Source organism: Camelus ferus, chromosome 2 (genome assembly GCF_009834535.1).
Source record: "Camelus ferus isolate YT-003-E chromosome 2, BCGSAC_Cfer_1.0, whole genome shotgun sequence".
NCBI lineage: Eukaryota > Metazoa > Chordata > Mammalia > Artiodactyla > Camelidae > Camelus > Camelus ferus.
Window position 1 is genome coordinate 111,180,692 of NC_045697.1, and position 25,242 is coordinate 111,205,933.

Genomic DNA, 25,242 nt, shown 5'->3' on the forward strand with positions numbered 1-25,242 from the left:
GTTGAGTAAAGGCAGATTTATTTAGAGAGATACATGCTGTGTAGAGTGCAGGCTGTCTCAGAAGGCGAGAGAAAGGCCACGAGGTGTGGGGGTCGCCGGCTCAGTTTAAAGTAAAAGCAGGTACGTACCCCATGGACAGAGTGCGGGCCATCTTCGAAGACGAGGGAGTGAGAGAGGCGCCTGGAACTAACTTTCTAATGAACAAATAAGTATACACAAATTTAACTTTATTGGTCATAGAGACAAAGCCTAATGTGCAGGAGTTACAGGTTAAGTTGGATGATCCCATGATCTATTGTAATATTAAAAGCTCTTCAATGTCTTTTACCAGCTTCTCTTTCCTCTTTTCCCAAATCTCCATCTGTTTCAATAGGAAAAGGAATACTTCTCTGAAGCAGTGGAAATCTTTTTGAAATATCTTTCTTCATTTTTAAGCAGTAAATTTCCCAACTACTTAGAGCAATAATACTTAAACTTGTTCTCTCAAGGAATATGGTGAAAGGTGGACGTTTGTCCCCGTGAGGAAACGCATTTTTGCAAAGACAGGTACAATGTGCCTTCAACTGCAGAGGGCGTCGTTAATTCTACGAAGCCCATCCATGGTTAAGGAACCCTTTTGGCAACACATTACAAATCCTAGAGACAGATTATCTCTTAGAGCATATAGTGTACAACATTTTAAGTAATGAAAATAGATAAGCACTATTTTAACACAAAGAAAGTTTTGTTAATTATTCACCCAAAAAAAAAAATGGGCTAAGATTTCTTAAAATGGTCAATTTCTCTTGCATATTCGAAGTATTTCAAGGTGTGGTGGCCCCATGCTATTGAAGGTGAAGCACAGAACTTGGAGTCAGACACTGAGATCCTGATTCAGGGGCTCATTTCACTGCTTATGTGACCTTGAATCATATCTATCATTTCTGAGCCTCTCCTGTCACTTGCTAAATGTGGATAATATCCCCATCTTGTAGGGCTGCTGGGAGGACGAAAGAAAGTAATGAAAGGCGATGTATAGTACCATGTCTTGACTGTGAGAGTGCTCAATAAATGGTAGCTCTCACTTTTTAAAGGTAAATTAACTATTTCAGGAGCTTTTCCATTTCACAAAGTGAGATGCACAAGCAGGCTACTCTTAACAGAAGCCTTAAGAACATGTAAAATTGAGGAGGTAGAAAAAAAGGAGGTTTTTGGACTCTTCAAAGAGGACCAGGAGCCCTTTGGTGGATGTTGGGAATCTAGGCTGCTTATTTTTGGATCTTATGTCCTCTTCATGGAACAAAAGCCACACTGGTGAACTCTGATGAAAATCAGATCAATGAAATCAATGAGAATTCTAGGCCTCCTAAAAATCTTTGTCCTTGGGCAATAAGGAATGGATCTGTTGTTAACTTAGGGTTATGTTGTCAAGATTATAAACAAGGGGTGTATTTTAAAACTTCTATCCAGCAGAGCGTAGAATGACTTTGGTATAAATTTTTAAGAAGTTTGACCTTCTCCTCCAGGTCACTTACTCATTCCCTCCAAGTGACACAGTGACAAAATATTTATAAACTTACTCATTTTAATGAAAGACAAATATGAAGTTGAAATAAATTTGATTTATTTTTTCCCCCTGAAATCTCAAGTGGAGAATGATTTCCCAAACAGTATCTCTGAAAGTTTGGACTAGTCTACACTTTAATAGTATTAAAAAAAAAAAAAAAAAGCCAAACATCTCTGGTGATGAATTTTAAGCCAATGGAAAATTGAAAAGATCAAACCTCAAACTTCTCAGCAAGACAGTTTTGAAAGTAAACGCTAACAGCCCCACCGCTGGGCACTGCAATGATAAACAGATGAACTCTTCCGTATGTGCCCCGATTCCAGTTACGCCCATTGGCCAGAGGCACTCTTGGCCAAACCCTGCTGCTGTAACCACCAGGCACTGGTGAGGAAGGTGCCAGAAATAATAAGCTGGAGCTCAGGCAAAAGCCAAGAGGAAACACTTGATGTCAGATATGAGCTTGCCATTGTTTTTGAGAGAACATGGATGGAGGAAAGAGTGAAGCCCTGTGCAGCTAAGACTAGATGTATATACGCTGACGATCGGAGTGGCTCTTACTGTCCCTGGCTCCTCTCAACTGCCTCAAGATCATCCCTTCCTGGTATTTACTTTAATGGTGACATGCATGTCTAGGCTGCTATCCAGAGTTATTCTAGTGTTAAGAATGTTTTTTTTTTAATAATAAATACATGAAATAATAAAACATCATACAGATGTTTATCAACATTAGCCAAGCTCACTTCATATGGTTGTGACACTATCTCCATCCACTCGTGGGGAATTCATTTTGCTAAAGGGGACAAACGTCCTCCTGGGCCTCCCCTGATCACACTCAGCTTTTGTTTTCACAAGTATGTGATGGGGAGGCAGCGAGGGAGAAAAATCTTGCTAAAGACATGGATGTCCACTCTCCTTATATGACCCCCTGGCTGTTCCTATCAAGGTGTCCCCACAAAGAGCATTGCTGATCCTACAGAGAAGGTCAAGACTGGCAACTCCTGTCAACAGAAGCCACAGAGATTCTGGAAACCAGTTGATGTTAAACTGACCTAGAATCATACAGTTTCTGAACTTGGCTTTTCCAAGGTTTTTAGCAAGCCACAAGGCAATTTAACTTGCCATTTATAAGATTTTGTTCAGTGGTGCCAATTCCATCTGAACTGTATAATAACATTTAGGTAGCCAAAGTGCCAATGAGAACCAAAAGGGACCCCAAAAACGGTAATATTGAAAGATACTGTTCAATAAACATTTATAAGTTACTTAGTGTTTATCTGTTATGTGCCAGACCCTGAAACTACAAAATTAAGTGTCATTGCCCCTACTCTTAGGATGCTCACAGTCTGAGAGGAAGAAAGAGTTACAGGGGACAAAATTATACTACAATATGACCGTGCTCAGTGACAGAGGTACAGACAGGAGCAGGAAGGAGGTCGTGATTAGTCTTTTAAAATGAGTTCCGGCTTCCCAGAGAAGGCAGGTTTTTTTTTGTTCAGTTAGGGAGGATAAGTTGTATGTCATCTAGCAGAAAGGTGGCCAGAGGGAAAAGGTATTCCATGAATAGAAAACAGCATGAACAAAACAAACCCAGGGGCTGCATTTGTATAACAAGAATGAAAGCTGGATGATGTGAAGCTCAGGAGAGTGGGAGAGACACGCTGCTTGACTGCTTTCCTGAGAAGCCTGACTTGATCCCATGAGGAACCACAGGTAATTTTTAGCAAAGAGATGGCATAGCTATGTCTGGCCTTTAAAACATTAACTCTGATGGCAAGGTAAAGAATGGATTGAAAAGCAAAAAATGAGGGAAAATCTCTCAAGGTACCCAACAAGAATGCAAATTATACGAAAAGTACCAATTAATTCTAACTTGGAGCAATGAATACAGTTGATTAATGAGGGTCAAATAAGGTCTTAGACTCCTTTTACCTCGATCCAATGATTTCTGTTGCCTGTCTGGTTGCACGGACAGTCAGCCCTAAGGACCCTCGGCTCCTGCATCTGTGGATTCAACCAAATCTTTGATCCGCTGTTGGTTGAATCCACAGATGCAGAACCTTTGGATACAGAGGGCCAACTGTACTGATAAATGTCAGGTGTAAAACTACTCAAGATTCAAATTAAAAAAACAGGACCACATTGAAGAGCATTTGGTGTCCTGGCACCCCAGTTGTCTGCAGTGTTTAAGGCTTACTGTCAACAGCCTGGTGGGGCACTTGAAGGGAAGTATCGTGTCACAGAAAGCTATAGGAAGTCATGATGCCCAGCTGCTTGTGGAAAGCTATTCTCAGCAGGACTTTGGTACTGTGAACTGTTTGGATAAGGACACAGCTGTATGAATCCCTGGTATTAAACAACGTGTCAAGTACCTTGCAGCCCAGTGCTGCCAGTGCGTGGAGGGGAAGCCAGCTGCTGGCGTCACTGCCCCAGCTCCTGCCTTCCTGCTTCCATGTGTGGGCTCCAACAAGACCTTTCTTCCTGGAGGCAAAGGGTGATTTCTTGATGTAAGGGCTCTGGGACCATGTCCTTGTACCTTGTCTTTGATGGTTTTGCTCAGCCTCCTGCTTGCCTGCCTGGCTCTTGTATATTCTGGGACCCAAACCAGGCCACAACTAGTCGAGATCCCTGCCCTAACTCCCCCATACCACTCTCTCATTTGTAACTTCTTAGCCCCAGTCTAGACTTGCTCAGGGTTCTGGCCCAAATAACAAAAATGGCTCAGAGATTTAAAAAAATATATATTGTTAAGTCCACTCTCCCAGTAATAAGATGTAGATATGGAGGTAGATGTAGTATATATTTGAAAAAGGTAACTATAGCCACCAACATTTCTACTTTTTCCACTTCTACATGTGCCATTCCATCAACCATTCTTCATATAATAAAGCTTATAAATCTCCCACCCTTTTGGTCACTTCTCCTGGGAAAACTCATCATTTTGTCAACGTCCTTTTAGTATTTCCAGAGTATTGTGTGAACATCTGGAGATGATACTTCTGTTAACTGCCATGTAAGATTCAATTTTCTCAACATCCATGTCACGCTGTTGACTCATTTTAAGTTTGGGGCCAAATGAAACCCTTAGGTCAACTATTTATCAAACTGTCTGCTCTTAAGTCATATGCTGATTAATTCTACTAGTAATAAACTAATAAGGAAGAAGGTTTAAGGACTGGTAAAGAATTAGCTAGTGTAGGCAAGATTCAGAAAAAATAGTATTTTCAGAAAAAATACATTTCCATTTGAAACTGCCTATTTTTAAGGCAATTTTTTTTCCATTTGGCAACATCATAAAGTTGAGTAAGATGGTATTATGTAAAGTATTTTCAGTTCTAACCAATATTGCAGTATGTATGAATAAATCTATAGCTAACAATTCTGAAATCTTTATTTTTTAAATAATATTTATCTGAAACTTTAATTGGAAATAGTTACACAGACATTTATTGAGTAAAACTAAAACATATGTGAGGCACTCTGATATCTTCCATTCACCAATATACTGTTTATTTTGTTGGATTCAACGTTACTATACCAGGACCAGGGCCAAGGCTGGACGAACTGTTGAATGAATCTAAGAGAGTACTTTCTGTCCACTGTGTTTTAAAACTCTATCAGCACACTGTAAAAACCATTCGTGTCTCACCATGTTTGGCATGTGCTCTTTGGGGACAAATACACGTTTTACTTTGGGTGTGTTCTTTAAATGCAAACGCTTTGATAATGTGCGTGGGAAAAGAAACTCTTCTATAGTTGGGCCAAAAAAAAAAATCCTCTTCTCTGCTTTCCACAATCAAGAGATTGCATATTACACTTATAAACCTAAAAGTAATAGTTCTAAAAGACAGTGCCATGGTGTTGGAAAATATGTTTCCTGATTTCATTTTCTAAAATTGTATTGAGCCATTATGCATGAAAGCATGTAGCTACCGAGCACTGTGAGTTCCATCCCAGGGGAGTGTCCCACAGCGAAGGACGGACACAGCCTTCACACATCCAGTTCCCTAATATGTGCTTTTAAAAGACCCATGAAGTATTGAGAAAATATTATGATTTTACTGTTTAGCTCCGTAATCTTAAGCACTTTGTTAAAACATTTGACCCATTTTTGAAACAGAATTTCTTTGCAAAATCTAATTACTTTCTCCAGGAAAATTAAAAAAAAAAAATCCCTTCCCAATATTACTTTCTTTTTTTCGAAAAAAAAAAAATGATTTCCTTTGAGAACATGGGATCTCTGATGCTCTCATGCCTCTGATAAGTTCCCTGTCCAATTATCTATCATCACCCGTGTGAGTCACACCCTGAACTTAGATTTAGTGGCTAAAAAAATATCACATCCAGAAAAGATCAAACGAAACAGGTCAGAGGGACAGAGCACGGATAATTCTGAGCACACAGATGTTCAACAGAGACAGTTCAGAAACTAACATGGAAATAGCACTGCATTTGTGATGCCACCATACTGTGGCCGTTAACGACCAGAGAAGCCATTAAACAATGTGTGTTCACCTGGCCTGCAACAGTTATATTCACTGTGTGGTTGTTTCTCTAACTACACCATGGTTGTACCAAGTTATAACTGCTACAGATTGCTTTTTAGACACTGAAGAATCAGTCTGGAAAGGAATTAGCTGAAGATTTAATGGTAAAAAAGAATACAGTGGGGTTTCCTTCAGTGGGTCCTAGTGGTCACTACCAGTTTACTGTAACGCCCTGTAAAAATGTAAATCTGAAGACAGCAGCCCTCCCACCAAAGGTAATTTGCTTTAGGAGCCAAGGGCTCGTCGCAGTGCTGTGAGTTTTAGAAACAAAAATGGCAAAAGAGAGAAATAGAACAAAGTAGAGGAAATATTCAAGCTGGATACAGAGGATGGCTGTGTCAAATGAATGTGAGATCAGAGCTCACAGAGCCACCTGCGAGTAGAAATCAAAGGTGACCTTTCCAGACTGAGGTCATGCACCTCATCCAAGGTCTGACCACATAGTGCAGACTCTCAGAGGCCTCCAACTGATGGTCACTGTCAGATTGTTAGCCTCCACAGGAAGGCAGAGATTTCATATATCTACCACTTGGGCAAGATTGGCTATGAAAGTCGCTATGCTGGGTTCTCGGAGAGATGAGAAGATCTTCCAGGCTTATGTTCTGAGTCTTATCCTCAAAGTGTCTAGAAGAGGAGGTAAAACAGGTACACAAACAACTGTAATCCAGGGTAGACTCTGACAAGAACTGGGAAAGGAGCATACGTAGCTGTGGGATTTGAGAAGAGGGAAGGGACCACTGAGCAGGGCCAAGAGGAGAATACACGTGAGAAAGGTCAGAGACGGCTTCACTGGAGGAGATGGCATTTTCTCAATACGGTAATGCACTGGTTGACTTATTCACTTATTCATAAATCTTGTAACATCCTTCTCCAGGTTGCTCTGGAGGTCTCTTCATGTAAAGCTGAGAAAGAGCAGAAGATGGGTTTCATCAATGTAGCGCCGTGTTAGATAAGAGGGTCAACACTTCTTGACAGAGGTGTTAATTAAATGAAGCTAGAAAAACAGGAGTCCTTGCTACTCTCCGGTATGGTGGCCACCAGCCACACCATGTGTGGATATTCATATTCAAATTAATTAAAGTTAAATTAAGCTTAAAATTTGGTTCTTCAGTTGCACTACATAAATTTCAAGGGCTCAACAGCCATATGTGGCCAATGGCTCCCATGTTGGGCAGAGCCGTTACAGAATATTTCCATCATGGCAGAAAGTTCTATTGGACAGCACTAAAAGAATGAGTATCGAAATTGTGCAAACTGGGTAGTTTGCCATGGTGATGTCCACGTAGCTGCACCTGAACCATTATGATTGTTCATATTATGTAACATAAATGATATTCAAATGACATATAAAGTACCATTAAGAAGATGATGGAGGCCTAGAAAAATAACTAAAGGACACTGGATACATTATATAATTTTAAGTGACTAAGGATACAATTCTTTGAATTTTCAAAAAACACCTAGGACAGCTACCTTTCAGAACATTTGGAGGGAAGCAAATAAACCTATCAGTACCCAAGAAGCAGAGAGGACAGGAGAAGAGGTCAGGCAACTGAAGGAGAAGCAAAGTCAGTAAGCTGGGTAATGTGAGTTCGCAAGTAAGGGAAAAGCGGCAGTAAGAAATACACTTTACTTAAATGCCAGAAGTGATTTATGAAGTGACAATGATAGAAACAGAGAAATACTCTGGGGTGGAGAAGAAATATTTTCTGGGTCCATTATCCACATTATCTAATTCTCTAGACGTATCTAAATCATCTGCAGGAAGGCTGCTTCCCCTATATAATTTCTCTTGGATACACAAAGTGCTTGTTATAAATTTGTCTGCTTGTTTTTTTTCTTAATTAGCAGAATATCTATATGTAATTTTAATGCTCTATTGAAATGAGTCTTTTAACCTCAACATTGTAAATTATAGTTGTAAACCTCCATGGGGTTAAAATATTATGTCACAGATCAGTGGAAGTTTTCTTAATGATTCATAGCAAGATGTAACCACCTGAAACCAAGCAAAAGATTCCTTTGGGAATTCGAAGAAGACATAATAGTTTGCCTCATTTGTATCTCTAGCCTAATTAAAACAAACTTTGAAGGAACGGTTTAGGATTAAAGTCTATTTTAGGGAAGCAATACTTTTATTCTAGACTTCTGACATTTGTGGAGCTGAGGAATGTGTACTTACGTTTCTTTAGGATACGAGTCGATTATCTTTTCTAAAAGAATGAACTGACTTTCCCTCTTATTGAGAAAGTGGAGTTGAAGAGTTGTATGGATTTAAAAGAGGTGCACAAGACACAGATGCTCTGATGACATATTTCATGGTTTGTAATTAATGGAAGTGAGACTTGTTTAAAACCTGAGTTTACAAAGAGCGTCACGATTCTAAGTTGCTTGAATGAGAAGTAAAACATTTTTTGATGTAAGAGGTCATAAGTAATAAAGAAAATGTATGGTTTTAAAATGTGGTTTAAGGTCATTTATTACTTTTTAAAATATGTGCTCTTATAACAAGATATTTTCACATTCAAAAGTAGCACCAAATGAATAATCAATTACAAAATGTGTTTCATGAAAAATTAGGGGGTAAAAGACAAAATACCATGACTACCACATATTTTGTATTTGAAAAGGGCTCCCAAGTTTTCAAAGTTCTTTTTATACACCATTACTTGCATTTATTCCTTACAATAATATCAGGCAAGCAGATATTACCTCTTCTACCAACCACCCCCTCCCGTCTCCTATGTCAACTACGTCTGTATTTCATTCAGTTGTAAAGAACCTCTTACTTCACACTGAGAATCGCTTCTTCCAGGAAGCCTTCCTATTCATATATGAATGAAAAATGTATAGAAAAGGAGAATTCCTTGTCCTCCTCTTATACAAAAAAAAAAAATTTTTAGCATTGCCATTGAATTAATTTATTAGGAATACAATATGAGTAAGACCACAGAAGCTCCTTTGGTATAATTTTTATGTGACATATTAGCTCCTAGGAATGTGGCCGTTCCAGGGTGAGCTTCTCTGGGCTGGTAGGGAGGCTTTCAACTGGTGGGAGGAGTTTCAAAAAGCTGATTCCTACATCTTTTGAAATCCTAACCTGTTTGCTGCATAGCTCTATTTTAAGATATTATGCCTACCTGCAAATAAGAAAATATATATTTAAAAGTAGGATGACTATAGCATTTATTGTCTAAACTTGTGTATGTTTGAGATTCAAAGGGGGCTTATTAATAACTATGCCAGGACATCAGAGTAAACTGAAAAAGTCCTGCCAAAACCAAGTTGTAAAATCGTCTTACCTAAAAATAACAAATGATCAATTTGGCTTTCCATTATGCTCCATTTTCTATTGATATTGTAAAAGGAGGCGGGGGGGGAGGTCCTTTGTTTTACTTTGGAGCAAAATGGGGAACACTGCAATTGACTTATTTTCCACAAAACAGTCGCATGTAACTGACAGAATTTTTGAGGAGGTCTGATTCTTCATATGGTCTTAACTCATCAGGACACCATTTGGAACTCATACTTAGGTTCTCAGCCTAACAAACTGTTAACATTTGTGTCTGGCCGAAAGCAGACCAGGCCTTGGAACTCCCCGGGTGTGGTGGACCACAGCCCCTCCCCTCTCCCACAGCTCCGGAGTGTTCCGATGGGCTGAGGCCTCTGTCCAACAGCAGAGCTGAAGCCATAAATCAGACTTACCCCGGACTCATGGTGAGAAGCCTGGGACAGTGACTGGTCTATTTTTATTCTTAACAAAAACCTTTCAATCCTGAGTTGTGGAGAGACAATACTTTCAGAAACAGAAAGGAACGCGTCAGCTGAGTGCTGTGGGCACTAACTGAGAAAAGAAAAGCAAAACTCATTTTGAAGTTACCACGCTGGTCAGCATTGCTTATGATTTGAACCTCCATTTCTGCTCACTCGCTGACGCTGCCCGGCTCTGATAAAACAACGTAGATGTCCATACAAGGTATTAATGGCGACACAAGATTCTTAGTGCTGTGACCCTGCCCATTAACTCCAGCGTTTCCTTTGCTCTTCAAAAAATATGTGGAGATCAAATATCTCTTGGTATTGATCATTACTTAAATCCCTTATAGATGTTAGAAAAACTCTTCTCTTTAAAAGTGCCCTTTCTCCCTGTGATCCTCTAAAAAGTTTTTCCCACGATCTATTCATATGGATACAGATTTCATTTGCACAACAAGGCGGCACACTTTTTATGAACTCTGTGGCCCATTGCCAGTACTCCTGAAGAATTCAGAGATGTCAGACCTGAGACACATTTCATTCTCTTCCTGAATTGAAGGTAAGGAGAAACAGATAACATTTTAGAACCATGTTTGGGAAAAAAAAAATCTGAGGCTGGTAAATGAGTGTGGAAATGCTAGGGCCTGTGTTAAAGCCCAATGAGTAGGGATTAACCCCTCCTTCTACAGGGCCACCACAGTGCTGGATAAAGCCGCTGAAGAGTGAATTCTGTCCCCTCGTGAAGACCAGCTCTCCAGTACCCTAAGTGTCTTCAATTATGCTTTATTACTTATACGTAAATACAGAAATGAAGTCATTCAATTATTTTCCAAATAAATTTGTCAGGAAGGTATAAATCATAACTCAGGGAGGCAGAGGAAAGCCCATAATATCCTGCTCTGCATCCATTGAGGGGATGAGCCAATCAATCACGCTCAGAATGAACTGAACAGCTTACATGCCTCTCACTATTAAAAATAACTTCAGTACGTCAATCACGTAATTTTCTCACTGGTATGCAATAGTCTTTTGTAAGTTTTTTAAAAATGTTAAATGTTACAGAGTGAGGAGAACAAACACCCTCCCACATGGGTGTACATATGTAAATAGATATATGTACGTGTGCTTATGTGTACACATGTGTGTGTTTGCGTAGACAGGATAAATTACACAGATATATAGAATCAGTAGATACAGATATACAGAGAGAGAGAATGAATATGAAGGGATGCACAAAGGCATTAATCACAGACAACAACAACAAAAAAAGGTGTAGGGCGACAAGTATTTACCAATGAACTCTAAGTGAGCAAGCCTCTCTCTCCCGTTTGCATGGGTCTCTCCAGGACTAAGCTTGTGAATTCAGGTTCCACAGTTGTAAAGGCTGAGTAGGATGTGCCCAGTCAATCAGCACAGATACCTGCCATACACAACCTAAGTCATCTCTTCAGTAATGAGTCTTTCAGTCCAAACTTTAATTTTAAGGCTTTAGGGGTTTCCTGTGTTTAGAAAACGGTTCGGATGATAATAAAACTGAGAGGAGAGCTGCTTTTAACGGTTCGTGTTTCCTGTAAGCATCATGACGAACTGTGACTAATCCTCCCAAATTAATTTAATTTCATAGAAGGAAGCATCTCAAAATACAGAATGGAATAATTCTCTTGAAGATGAGCCAGATTCATAAATTCACTCTTCCTGAGTGCTGGGAATTTATCTGGGGACACTGAACATTCCATAGCTCCACGACCCCAGCAAAATGTTATTCCAGGGGAGCAGTAAATTTTCACTTTCCTCCTTTTCTTTCTTTTATATCTTAATATAGTTTATGCCCAAATTTTTACTTTCTTGCCTTACTAATAAATCTCTTTAAATAGAAATAAAGAAAGGGACTTAAGTTGACCATAACAAAAAAAGGACAACAGAGAAATAGATACCAAAAGACCCCTTTTTTATTTTTCCATTTTAAGTGTTGTGGGTTTTTTTTTTTTCATTTTACTAATATCTTCATAGAATTTGATTTGTTGTCTATATATTAAAAAATGGATGAGAATTTACATTCTAAAACATTATATACCCACATAGCAATGAGATTGGAAAATACCTTCTTAGTCTCTCTGACTCTCAACAATTCACCCTAAGCTACAACAGCAGGTAAAATAAATGAGCAGCAAAGGAGAATGTAATAAATTTTCCAAAATATAATTATTATAATTGGGTTACCTACCTACAGAAAAATGCAAGTTCAAATGCACAATATTCCAGATGCTGGATTGATAAAATTCTGAAAATTAGTTTTTAATAAAAACTGGTAATAATTTAGCCCAAGGTATGCCACTAAACTGAATGAATGCACATTATTGAAACTTATGGGAAAATATTGTCTTGGAAAAGAACACCTTCATTTTTCTAAAAGTATTTTGCAAATGTTTCTCTAAAAGTTTTACACTTTGATTCATTATAAAGGCCTTTCAATACCCATCCACAAATTATAGACAAAACTCAACAGCAAAAAATAACTCCCTTTGGTTGCCAATGCTGAAATGACTTTTTCTGTTCCAACCCCCTTGCTATCTAAGTGGTTCCCTGAGGCAAACATCTGAGTGCATATAGCAAGATGTGATGTGAGATGGTATGTGCCCCAAATAAAAACTTAATTTCTCCCCAGATTCCCTTCCTTGGGATTGTGTTGTTTCTTTTCATAATATGGGCAAGTTCACCTATCTCAAGGTACTTTTCATTAATTGATTTAATGGTGTCTATTTCCCCAATCATATTACAGTATCCCAAAGCCTTACCTCCTGAGGCTCACAATTCACCTCCCAGCAATTTGAGGATAGAATGTCTCTAACTCACGCTGGGTAACCAGCCATCCCTGCTGACTCTGCGGAACCGCCAAGCTTAGTAAAGAACTGCGTGTGTTGTGTTGCTGGAGAGCACCATCCTGCCTCACGGAGCAACACTTACTTTAGAAAACCAGGAGAGGAATATTTCTCCTTTTCCTGGAACTGAAAGAGTTTCTAGATCCCCTGCACGCGAAGAGGAGATTTGGCTCCACTGTCCACTATATTATTATGGCAATCATGACGTACTTAAGACATTTTTTATTACTCAGATTATTTTATTTCTTGGCAGAAAACAGGGTCAAAAAGTAGCCAGAGGATCGTATCATCACTATTAAAGGCATTAAGGAACATGAACAAACAGCTATTTGGGCTGTTTTCTGATTTTTCTATTCCTACACACATCAAAAGCCATAGATGGATCCTACCACGTGGAAATAAATAAGTACATATCCACTAATAGTACGAGGAAGAAAATGCTATTGGACGGTCTTCTACAATGAAGGGAAATCATATGACTCCTTAGTAGCATGTGCTGATCAAGAGAGCCGAGGAGAATCTGCTGGGTCAGTTTTAAAACTCCCAGAGGAAGCAAGTCACATCCAGGGCCACCACAGAGGGGTTTATCACACCTACAGTCACACCTTGGCTCTGCCACTTAACTGACCGTATGGTTGGGGCACACATAGGGCACAAAGTTGAAGAGCTGTTGGCAGAATTCTTCAGAAAGAGAATACTCTTTTATAAGCATGGTTGCTGACTTTGGTTGTAAAAAGACAGCCTCTCTGCATATAGGATGGTTGAAGACTGAGAAAAAATAATTAAATTTTACTCCATAAAAATAAATTTGGATTTCCAACAGTAGCTCAAGAAGGAAAGGGTTAGGGGCAGAATAGAGAGGAGGCAGAGGACTGAAGAGGGGAAGAAGTCAGACCAGCAGAGGGCAAAGGACACAGCAGGGGTTCAAGGGGAGAGAACAGTCTTAGAGCAGTGCCACCTGGAAAAAGGGGTGGCTGACAGAATTTTAGAAACAAAGATGTTTAATATTTACTGTTGAGATTTTTTTAAATGTTGGGCTATGCTGTGTAACTTAAACAGCCAAGGAAATAACTTTCTTAGAGGTAGCCCCTTCCCAACCTGTAAATGACCCACAAATCATCAAGAATGTACCTCTTACCACATCATATGAAAGTGTTGGAGGAAATGAAGAGTGGCTGCACTCCCATGACATGGAGAAGAGAGGAGGCCACAGCAGGTAGTGGCAAGACCCACGAAAACTTAAAACTTCATTGAAAAAAAGTTAGAGGAAAAGATGAGTAGGAGAAATTGCCATCAGTTTCCTAGGGAACACACTGGGAGTTCAAGCCCCTTTTATTTACATATCAGGGGATCGCACGTCCTCCACAGGCTGAGACTTGAAGAAGTCCAGGCAGCTGGCAGCTGGCTGCAACCTAAAGCAATTAGCATTAGGGTGCCAAGTCCAGTCAGTATTCAGTAACTCACGAAAGAGACACAGAGGGGTACGTATAGTTATTCTGGAACTATTTTAGTAGTGTTTACCTTAAAAGTGTACCGCTGCATCTCTCCGCCCACCTGCAAACAAAAGCATAGCTTAAAATAGCAGCTGAGTAATCTCTGATCCATTAGAAAATACGTGATCATTCAGGAACCACAAGCAAAAATAATCCAGAAGGCGATTTCCCTAAAACCCTTCAGAATAGCAAGCTGATATTAACCAGATCCGTAAGTTAATTAATGGGGAGGCAACTTAATTGGCTCATCTTCAAAAAAAAAAAAAATGTATATAACGAAAAATGTTGGTCCCTATAGCTGCATACCGTCTGCCTACCAGAACATAAAAATGAAGAAGATAATACTGACCTGTGGAAAATAAATGTTAAGCTCAATCCATAATTATTTAAAGCAGAAATTGTGCACAAGTCATTTAAGGGGACGTATAACACATTTAAAGAAAGAAAATATTAGGTATGCAGCAAAGAAATAAAGAGGTTTTCAAAGACAGAAGTTTTGAGTCCTTACTGGAGTATGTGCAGCTGAAACGGTCCATTATCCTTAAGGTCTCAACCTGCTGGGTACCAGGTGCTTCAAGCTCCCGTAGTTGGCATCTTGAAACATTCAAATCACAAACCTGACCCCACAGTTTCTAAGCACAACTGCGTGTTTGTACTCACGATTACCAGCCCCTGCGCAGACTCTGGCTTTCCACGTGCTTGCCTGCAAGAAGCTAAAATATAGCTGTAGGTTAATAATTGGCCATTGTCTTTATACACTGGGGTTTTGAGTTGGCAGTGCAAGTCTCTCCCTGAGAGGCAAAACCGCTCTCAGAGAGCTGATAGCCAGCCTGCTGAGTCTGGAAAGCTGAGGGCCAAGCCCAAGGTAATCACAGACCAACTCGGGGAGCGACCACCCTGAAAAGCAATGGGGGAAGAACCAGAGTCTCCTTCAGGTGCTGCCCTCACTGTTCAAAGGTCTCCTCTGAAATTCAATGGAAAACACCTCACTCATATTTATTTTACCCTTAATCTATCAAAAACTGCTATGAAGTATCCTTAGCCTCAGGTAAAGAAGAAAAAAGCAATTAACTGTATTTTATTTTGTGCAGTAAGTTGTCAAAAACAGCAGATACTGAGTGGCTAGATTAAACTAGACGAAAAATGTTCTAAGAAAACTAATTCACCACGTTTAGTTTTAAAACTAACATGTCTTCATTTGTTAATACAGTAGAATTTGACTAATTGTAACATAATACAGTAAGTTTAGGTTTTTTTTTTTTTTTTAATATGTTATGCTCAAAGATCTATGTGGCATCTTTGTGAAGTGTTTCTATGACTTTCTAAGTAGAGAAAAACTTGATCTGAGAATAAAATTATTTTTGGTTGTGACCTTGTATGGACATTTGTAATGACACACGCAGCTGTTGAAATATAAAGGAGAAATCAGCTAACCATATATGGAAACTACACTTTTTACTCCAGCTCAGTGCCCCTATTTTTCACCCCCTTATTATGCTATAGCTCACTTTTATTTAACACAGAACACTAACTGCTAGGCATGGGCAATTTAGCTTAATTTCTTATATTTCATATTAATTATTCTGCTTTCATAGAGGTGGAACTGAAGAGATCAAATAGTTAAACAAAAATGTGTACTCAGTGGTATTCCACTGAAGGCTACATAAAACGCATTTTATTTCCTTATTTGAAGAACTGCAAGCTTCTCTGTGTAGAATCTGGGTAAAATGATGTGAAGTGTGTTCACAAGCACAGCCCTTGTCACCCACTAAGAGTCAAGACAGCAGTGACATGGCTTTGAGACCAAAACCCACAGAGTTTAGCCCATCAAAGCGAAGTGCAGTCTACAAAATTCCTTTAAAATTTGAAAGTGTTTATTAATCCACCTGTTCAATCAAGATCTGTTAGGTATCTCCATATGTGCTAAGATTCCTTATTTTGGTGCTGGAGATGCAAAACCTCTCTCCCTGGGGCTCTCATTCTACTAGGAGAGAGAGATCGTAAACAAGACAAATGACATTGTATGTCTGTTGGATGGTGGTAAACGCTAAGGAGACAAAGCAGGGAAGGTGTAGGCGTTTTAGGGTAGTGGGTTTTGCAACTTTAGGTAAGAGAGAAAGGAAGACTTTGCTGAGCTGGAGACATATGAGTGAAAACCTGAAGAAAAAGTGGGGAGGAAGCCATGCAGCCTCGGGGAAGACCACTCTAAGCAGAGAGATGGAGAACAAAGGTGCTGAGGTGGAAGACTGCCCGGCCAGCTCGAGGGCCAGCGGACCATCTGAGTGGCCAGCACAAGGTGAAAGCTGGAGGTGGGGGGAGAGTAGGAGATGGTGGGACAGCAGAGGTAACAGGCCAGGCTGGGCAGAAGGCTCTGCAGGGCTTGGTAGGTGACAAAAAGGACTTGGGCTTTTTGAGTGAAATGCGAGCAGTGGGGGCTCTGAGCATAGGGTGCCATGATCTGAATGACCTTTAAGAGGACTGCTCTATGAAACATTATGCTGCACTCCAGAAATCGACACATTGTAACTGACTGTAGTTCAATAAATTAAAGTGAAACAAGACAAAAAAAGAACTTCTCTAGGTGTGTGTTAGGAAGAGAATGAAGGAGTCAAGAGCCCCACTAATGCTGGTATTTGGAAAGCAACTCACAAGATAACTGCTAAATAACTGTGAAAAATTGTTTTCGTGGAACAACAGTGTATTTGTCAGGCAGAGAAACAGAACCAACAGGAGCGTATATACCTGATTATGCAGTCTGACAAATTCCAATATCTACGGGGTGAGTCGGCCTGCTAGAGACTCAGGGAGAGCCAGTATTTCCGCTTGTATCCAAAGGCAGGAAAGAAGCCAGTGTCCCGGTTCAAAGGCACTCAGGCAGGGAGAATCTTCCTCTCCTCCAGGGAGGGTCGGCCTTTTGTTCTATTCGAGGCTTCAACTGATTGGGTGAAGCCCAGTTACATTAGGGAGGGCCCTCTCCTTACTCAGTCTGCCAATTTAAATGTTAATTTTATCCAAAACACCTTCATGGAAACCCCTGGAATAATGTTTGATCAAATATCTAGGCACCCTGGGCCCGGTCAAGGTGACCCAAAATTAACCATCACAAGGAGACTTTTGTCAACTTGGCCAACACTTTTTTTTCCCCCAGAACAGCTAGCGCTCTAATGGATATTTAGGGAACATTTCTCAGCTGAAGATAGTCTTCTGTCTTTTTCCAAGGGGTTCAAGCTGGCAGCATCTGCCACCCCACTGGACACTAAGGGACAGAGGTGAGCAGGGTAAAGAGGGGTGTAGTTCTTGACTGTCCGGCCCTCCAATCAGGGCAGGGGTCAGAAGGCTGTTGAATGGTGATAATGGGCCATCCGTGCTGGGCAGGGCTGGCAGTGCTAGGCACTGGTGGGTCTAGGGCACTGGGCACTGTCCTCCACCATTTGAAGGCAAAGTGCACCCAGGAGATGTTGGCACAGGAGCAGAAGTCTCCAATCTCAGTCAGGGAGCAGCCAAGTCATTAACAAAGGTGCATGGGAAGCCCAGGGGTTCCAGCAACTGGCGGATCTTTCCTTCCAAGCAGCAGGCACCCTTGATCTGGGGCCCAAAAGACTCGGGACACCCAGGTTTTTGCCTATCACAGGCACTTGCAGCAGCTCAGGGCAGCAGAGTCTCCAGCTGCTGGCTGGAGGGGAGCCGGCACCGGAGCTGGGAGACGTCAGTGGCGGCCCTCTCCACCAAGCGCAGCTGCTCCTCGCGATGTCAGGGCCGGGTCCGCGCACTTCTCCGTACAGTCAGTCTGCGTCCTCATGTTTTCATCAGCCAGACTTGATTGAGGGTATTGGCCTCCTTCCCATTAGAAAGGAGCTTTATTCATGATAAAATAAGGAGAAGACACTCATGACAATGGCAGTCGTTTCTGTGGCTGCTCACATGGTTGTAGCCGGTATGAAGAACTGCCGTTTTCTACCATCTATTCTGTATCCCCTGTGCCTTTGACAAGCCGCTCAGCGGGTCATATTCATTTACCCAATGGGGCAACTCAAACCTTCATTCCTGAAGAGTCTGAGCCATCAGCAGTCTTGCCTGGATTGGGTCGCAGTTTTCCATTAACCTTAAATCAACCATGGGGCATGGTAACATTAAGAGATGCCCTAGGGGACCTCTTGTATTCCAGACATGCTCTTCCTCACCTCCACAGGGAGGAGCCCCCCAATTTCCCCTTGGTGGTCAGGATCAGTCGCCTCAGCCAGCGCCGTGACGGCCTTCTTTAACTATAAAGCCAGAGGCCCGAGGAGCCCCAAATAGCCAAGTGGCAGTCTCAACTTTCAGTTCAATGAAATCATCATTACGTCTCCTGGTGGAAGCATTTCTCCCTCTGGAACGGAGACTTTTAGGCCAGCAGAGCATAAGGTCATGGGAACAGGAAGCACGAATTTTGCTAGTGGGTCACTAGAGGCAATAGTGAGTGGTCACTGCCGTCCCCACCCCTTGTTTCCTGAATCCATGACTTCTGGCTGTGGGAGAAATAGCACCACACGTCAGACGATGATTCAGAAAGAACACCCTCTGGAAAATGTTGTCCCAGGCCTGCAAGATGTTGCCGTCAAGCTGGCAGTGTGGCCGAGTCTTCCAGAGGCCATTCCCCTGTTCCATCAAGCCAGCTGCTTTGAGGACGGTGGGAAACGTGGTGAGACCAGGGAGTCTCGTCAGCTTAGGCCCCGTACACTTGCTGTGAAGTGAGTTTCTTGGTCAGAAACAGCGCTATGTTGGGTGATGGATGGGGTGGTTGGGCCAGGAGGCTGACTGGTATGTACAGAATGGGTCATCCCATCCTCTTGATTATTAAAATCCTACCCCACTGAGGTGAGCCTTTGGTGAGAGTTCACACGAGGCACAAATATCTTCACATGTTTTGCCCATACAAAGGGTTATCTATATACTTCTTCCTAAATTTCCTTCACTAATTTTCTAATTATGCTCCTTCTAAGTCTCTGACCTTCTAAATAAATCATTAGCTATAACCCATAAATTGGTGTATATAATCACATGTCTAACCATTTCTTCTTCCAAGTAAAATGAGCAGCCAGGTGCTCTGCTCGAAGCTCCCAGTGGGAGGACTGCCCTTCACCACCGTCCTTCAGGGACGTCCCAGGAACGGGCAGTGGTGCTGCAGCTGTCCACTTTCCGGTGGTGCCTGCAACTCATGCAGCTCCTTCTGTAAACCAGACCCCGGTCTTCTCTTCCTCTGTCCCCTGATCACAGGGAGCGCCCTATGGCGTCACAGGTGAGGCTAAGGGAGGGAAGACAGAGTAGCAGGAGGGGGACCGTGGGCATTTGGGCCACTTCTTTATGTAAATTGCTTATGTCTTCAGGGTCTGCTCAGTCCCAATCATGTATAAACCACTTCCATTGGATGATGGAGCACTAATGTGCACACCCAACTTTATGGCTTGGTGGGTCAGATAACACCTAATTCATGATGGGAAGTTCAGGTCACATGGCAAGCTTAGTGTTCAGTTTCTACTAAGGCCCAGTAGCAATCCAAGAGTTGTTTCTCAAAAGGAGAGTAATTATCTGTGAAGATGTCAGGGGTTTGCTCCAATGCCTAAGAGCCCATGCTGCAGTTCACCTAGAAGGGCCCCAAATAGCATCCTCATCTGCTGTCCACACTTCAGGCACTGTTGGATGTGCTGGATCATGTGGCCCAAGTGGTGCAGAGGCACGCACAGCAGCCGGATCTGTTGCAGAGGCTTCTCTTATTCTGGGCCCCACTCAGAACCTTTCAGATCACCTGTTAAATGGGCAGGAGTAATACACCGAAAGGAAAGTGTTGCCTCCAAAATCCAAAAGGCACATTAGAGATTGTACCTTTTGAGGTCAAAGGAGGGCCAGATCTAACAACTCATCCTTCACCTTGAAAAGGATATCTCAGCATGCCCCCCACCCCTGGACCCCTAGACATTTCACTGAGGTAGAAGTTCCCTGAATTTTTGTTAGATTTGTTTCTACACCTCTGACACACGAAGGTCTTACCAATAAGTCTAGAGTAGTTGCTACTTCTTGCTTACTAGATCCAATCAACATAATGGCATCAATGTAATGGACCAGTGTGATTCCTTGTGAAAGGAAAGGGGGACCAAGATCCCTAAGAACTAAATTATGATGCAGGGCTAGAGAGCTGACAATATCCCAGAGTTAGAACAGTGAGCTGGTAGTTTTGGCCTTGCCAGCTGAAAGCAAAGTGCTTCTAGTGGTCCTTATGAACAGATGAAAAGAAAAAAAGGATTTATCAGCTCAGTATCTGCATATTAGATACCAGGAGATGTATTAATTTGCTGAAGCAGTAGAACCACATCTGGGACAGCAACTGCAATTGGAGTCACCACCTGGCTAAGTTTGTGATAACCCACTGTCATTCTCCAAGATCCATCGGTCTTCTGCACAGGCCAGATAGGCAAATTGAATGGGGATGTGGCGGGAATCACCACCCTCACATCTTCCAAGTCCTTGCTTGTGGTACTGATCTCTGCAATCCCTTTAACTCTGCTGTCTACCCCAGTAACCACACGCACCTGGCCTTTGGTGGTTGCATGCCACCACTTGGCCTCCATCACCCAGGGATCCGATTACTTCCATTGCATTTAGGTTTCCCAATTCAGTGTCCTCAGTGAGTAAGATCTGTCTTGAGGAGGAGGGCAGTCCCATAATTTGTACTGGATGCAGGTGCTCCCCTCATAAATTTTTTTTTGTATTATCTTGGGTTCTTTTTGTTTGTTTGTTTGTTTTTGTTTTTTGTGACTCTATTGTAAGTTTTTGATTTGTGGTTACCCTGTTTTTCATGTATGTTAATCCATTACCAACCCTGCTTGCTTTAGATTCTCATATAGGTTCAAACACATCCTAAAAAGAACAGAAAAAAGAAAAAAAAAAGAGAGAGAGAAAAAAATCTGTATTTTCTTGCTTCCATCTCCCACCTTTTAATTTTGATGTCCTCTTTTACATCTTCATGTTTATTCTCTTGCAATTCATTGTAGTTATCACATTTCCAGTTATGGTTTTCTCATTTCTATAGCTTCCTACTTCTTTTCTATTTAGAGTAGAGCTTTCAATATTTCTTTTAGGATTGGTTTAGTATTGCAGAATTCTTGCAGCTTTTGCTTGTCTGTGAAATTCTTTCTCTCTCTTTCTATTCTAAAGGATAGTTTTGCCAGATAGAGTATCCTAGGTTGCAGCTTTTTCTCATTCAGGACTTTGAATGTATCTTGCCACTCCCTTCTGGCCAGCAGGGTTTGTGTAGAGAAATCAGCTGAAAGTCTTATGGGGGTTCCCTTGTAACTAACTCTTTGTTTTTCACTTGCTGACTTTAGAATCATTTCTTTATCTTGAACTTTGGCCATCTTAATGATAGTATGTTCTAGTGTAGGTCTGTTTTGGGTTCTTCTTGTTTGGGACCCTCTGAGCTTCCTGTACTTGGATATTTCTTCTTTAAGTTTGGGAATTTTTCAGTCATGATTTCTTCAAATACCTTTTCAATGCCTTTTTCTCTTCCTTCTCCTTCTGGAACCCCTAGTATCCATAGGCTGGTTCCTTTATATTATCCCATAGTTCCTTTATATTGCTGTCATTGGTTTTTACTGGCTTTTCTGTCTGCTGTCCTGATTAGGTGAGTTTGGTCATCCTGTCTTCTACATCACTTATTCATTCCTCTGCATTACCTGATCTGCTCTGACTGCCTTTAGCTCAGCTCTTATCTCAGCCATTGAGTTTTCTGTTTTTAGTTGGCTCCTCCTTATAGTTTCTATTTCCTTTTTATAGTATCCTGAATTTCTGTTCAAAGTCTCTCTTATTTCCTGAAGTGTTTTTGTCACCCCCTTTTTGATGTCATATTCTCATAGACTGTTGAGGTCTATCTCATTGCTTATGCTTTCAGGGGACTTCTGCTCTTTTAACTGGGAGTGGTTCCTTTGCTTCTTTACTTTACTTATATTTCTCTGGTTCTGTGGATTTAGGAGTATCAGTTATCTACTGTGGTCTTGAAGGGCTGTGGTTTTTTCTTTTATTTATTTAAAATGGGAGTGTCTTTGTGTAGACTGCATGCATCTAATAGTCCTGTAATGAGGGCTGTTCTTAGTATGGGTGGCTGTCATGCCTTCCTTCCACGTGTGTTGCCCGTCATCCCTTTGACTGGGGGTGTGGTTGGTTTTGTACTGGTCAGAGCCAACCTGCTTTTTGCTGTGGAGTGGGGCCTTCTTCCTTGTTCTGTGGTTGTCACAGCCCTGACAGGGGCTGGGTCTGCCCCCTCCCCCCCCCCGTTGTAGGAATAGAGGCTTCCACATCCATTTCTGAGCTGTGGTGTGTGGTAGGTGGGGTTGGAGTGTTTCAGCTCGGAGAAGAGCCACTGAGTGCACCTCTACAGGAGACGTCCACCAGGCGGTGCCCTCTGTGGTGCTGTCTGTCACTTGTTATGTAGGCTTACAAGGTACTCTTTTTGCCACTGCCCTTGTCCCTGCCTTAGCTGTGGGAATGTCGGCCACCTGCTCTGGTGTCCCCAGGCTCTCGACCTGCAGAGCTAACCAGTGCAGAGTCACGGATGTCAGGCACCAAGACCTGCCACCGTGAGTGTACAGTCGCACAGCTGGATCCATGCTGCGCCACAGGGCCAGCACAGACCCCGGCCCGCCTCCAGGTATGGTATGGTACACATGCCCATTGTAAAGCCATACCTGCCCCTGCTGTTGGCCAGAACTCCGTGCGGAATCTGAGAGGCATGGGTCCACAAAGGCACCAGCGGAGCAAATCTGCCCCCTCTGCCTGGGGCTGTAAACAAATCTCCACCAGTCCTGCCTGTGAATGGGGGGGGGGGGGCCCTGCCAGGTGTGAATTCAGCTTTCAGCCCTGCCTCCACCCAGGAGCCATGCTCCAGAGGTTGTAATGGCTATGACAGAGCCCCCCCCCCCTCTTCTGGTGAGAAGACACCAACAAGTGCATGTCTACACTGACCAGCAGGGATGGCAGCTATGGCCCAGCTGCCTTGTGCCCTTCCTCCCCATGTGCACCAGTACTGGTGCTTTTTCATGGGAGCCCCAGGCTGCTCTGTTCTGCAGACACTCCCAGCTACAGCCTGCACTACCCCACAGCCCCCTGAGGCTGCCTCTGTGCCGTGGGCCCCAGCCCTCTGCCCAGGCTAGTCACTAACCTCCAGCAGCCAGTCCTGGCCCACCCCACTGGCTCTTGTCTAGCGCTGGGGATCATAGGGACCCTCTGTGCTGGTTTCTCTTAGTTCTGTCTGCCAAACAGGTGTTGTTTTCTCCTCTGAGCCCCAGAAGCTCCATTTCTGTCCCTGGTAAACTCTCGGCCGGAGAGAGAGTGTCCCAGCACGAGGGCACTATTCCTCCTTTGCCGCTCCCTCCCCACAGGACGGGTTCTGCACCAATTTCCTGTTTCTTTTTCCTTTCTACCAGTTTTTGTGAGGAATCTTCTTGAATTTCAAAGTAAAAGATATTCTGTCAAAATTCAGTAGGTGTTCTGTGCAAATTAATGGGTCTGTAGATGTAATTCTCAGTGTGTTCGTGGGATCAGGTGAGCTGTGCATCCTACTACTCCACCGTCTTGGCATCAGTTAGTATTCTTATTACTAATGCTCTGAACTCTTTATCTGGTAAATTATTTACTTCTGTTTCATTAGACTTTTATGGGTTTGCTCTTGTTCTTCCAATTGGAATAAATTCCTCTGTCTTCTCATTTTGCTTAACATTTTCTTTCTCTACAAAATTAGGTGAAACGGTTACCAATTGTGGTCTTGAAGGGGTGTCCTTGTGTGAGAGCATCCCTCTACAGTCTGCATGTGCTCAGTGGCTTTGATGGAAGAGGTAGATTTGACACGAACATAGGTTGCACCTTTCTCTAGGGTGTGCTGGCAGCTATCACCTTGGTAGGAAGCGAGGCTGGAGATGGAGGAACTAGAGCCAAAGCCAGGTGTGGGCCAGGGCTCCCCCTCCGCTCTGTGGCTCTCAGCACCCTATCAGGGTTGGGGTCAGATCCCAAGTTGCTGGAGCAGAAGTCCTGAGGTTCAGGCCTGAGTTGGCTCAATTTCCTTCAGGTGTGTGCTCTCCCATCTCCCAGTTTCAGCGCCCTGTGCTAACCCAGAGGGTAGCAGTGCTGGGACTGTGCAGGCTGTCAGCTTGTGATGGGCTACAGTGGTCCTCCAGAGACAGAGGTCCAAGCTGCTTCTCATATGCCACCCGTGTAAGCACCAGCAGTGGTTGCCCCCACCCTGCTCAGACACCAGTTCAGGTCTGAGTTTCTTTTGTCCTTCACAGCCAATCTGTCCCCTCAGCTTCAGCCACCCCTGCCCTGGTGTGGCGATGTGCCACAGGGCAGGTGGAGCCCATAGTGGCCTCCTGGTGTATGTTGGGCATGGGCTGCAGTCCAGCCGCTGTCAGAGATTCGGACCACCCCTGACGTGCCCCCTGTGTAAGTGTCAGTGGTGGCTGCCCCTGCCCTGTTCAGATGCCCCCTCATGTCTGAGTCACCTCTGCATTCCATGGTCAAGCCCTTGCCTTGGTTACGGCAGCCCTCGCTGCAGTGTGGCGCTGTGATGCGAAGTGGGGCTGGAGCACTCATCCAGACCAGAACGGGCACACACCAGGGTGGCATGAGAACCTGGGGGGCCGCTCTGCAGTTTTCAGTCCACTCTCCCCACCCTGCCTTGGGTGCCAGCCAGTACACACGCTCCTCATGAGCAGAGCTCAGGCTTCCCGCAGCCCTCCTGTTAGTCTGTCTTTCCTGTGTTGGATCCCAGGGCTGAGGTGTCGAATATGTGACTCAAACTGCTCACACCTCAAGGAGGATGTCCGCCCATGTAACCTCCCTCTTCCTGAGTCCTCTCCCAGGGGAATAGCTCCTGACCTAATAAAGCTTCTCTTCCCCTCTTACCCAGATCTGTGTGGATCTTTCTTACAGCTTTGCTTGTACAACAGTCTCCCTACTGGTCTCCCGCTGGTTTTCACTGAGAATTGTTCCACACATAACTG

The 25,242-nt window shown here is 42.8% G+C and overlaps 2 pseudogenes; both read right to left on the reverse strand.

The window, feature by feature from the left end:
* Positions 1-17,474: 17,474 nt before the first annotated feature.
* Positions 17,475-18,079, reverse strand: LOC116659285 (annotated as a pseudogene).
* Positions 17,899-20,820, reverse strand: LOC116659286 (annotated as a pseudogene).
* Positions 20,821-25,242: the final 4,422 nt, after the last annotated feature.